The sequence below is a fragment of the Otolemur garnettii genome, unplaced genomic scaffold, assembly GCF_000181295.1.
Source record: "Otolemur garnettii isolate 467f Iridium unplaced genomic scaffold, OtoGar3 scaffold00046, whole genome shotgun sequence".
Classification (NCBI taxonomy): domain Eukaryota; kingdom Metazoa; phylum Chordata; class Mammalia; order Primates; family Galagidae; genus Otolemur; species Otolemur garnettii.
The window spans coordinates 4272017-4273206 of record NW_003852441.1 but is presented as its reverse complement, the minus strand read 5'-3'; positions in this window follow the sequence as shown (position 1 = coordinate 4273206).

Below are 1190 nucleotides of genomic sequence, written 5' to 3'. Positions count from 1 at the left end.
AATTATTGACACAGTAAAGATCTGCCTGGCTTGCCTAGAAGGTTTTTTCCCCTCTTCCTCCTCCTCTTCTTCTCCTTTTCTCCCTCCTCCTCCCCCCACTTTTCTGGTTAACTACAATGAGTTTGTATAGATTTTGGTCCAGGGTCTTGACAATCTGGGACACAGACCTAATAATTCCCTAAAACTTACAAAACTCTGTGCAGGTTTGTCAATGATTACTGAAATCCAGGACCAAATACACTTAAAAGTATTGGGATCATTCCAAATAAGAAACCTATGAAGTAGAAGTTGTAATGATTTGTCCATTTAGAGAAGAATGACTCATAGTTTATGCAATGTACTTTTAAATAATTTTCCTTTTGCTATCTTACCAACTGGAAATCATAAAACATAGATTTAATAAATACTTGAGGGTTAAGTCCCATGCTGCTTTGAATTTGGTGAAACTCAAAATTAACTTTATAACTGGGATCTTTTTTTTCTCCATTAAACCTCTCTAAACATGTTTAAGCTTCTCCAATGCTTTAGATGAAGGCAAAAAAAAAAAAAAATCTTAACGTGGTCCACAAGAATATTACCTAAATTCATCTTTCTTGCATTATCTAAGTCCATGCTTTCTTGAATACCATCTCTCCCATCAAGCCACAGTGTCTTCTTAGCTGCACAAAGATGACTGTTCCATCTGGACTCAGCACAGATACAGGCCAGTCCCTATGCCCTATGCTCTCTGTAGCCCTCTCTGTGACTCTTTCTCTAGCTAACTCCTCTTCCTTGAGGTGCTTGAGATCTGTTTCAGAGGCACATTTCTGTACCACTTCTGTGACCTGCCTGTTGTGATCCATTCCCTTCTTCTGTGCTGTCACACCTGGCTCTGCTCTTTCAGAGGACCCATCACAACTTATTTGTGTGTTTGCTTGACACATATCATCTCTATAGCCAGATTCTAAGCTTCATAAAGTATGAGATCATACCCAATTCTATACCCCCAATACTTAGAAAAGTTCATGGTTCATAATGACCTCTCAATATTTGTTGAAAGAAAATGTAAACCTAGATCATTTCACAACATGAAAAACAGGTTCAACCTTTTGCATTTTTTAAGGTGTCTGGCAGGGCAGTGGCTTACACCTGTAATCCCAGAACTCTGGGAGAAGGAGTATAAATTTCTTGAGTTCAAGAGTTCAAGAACA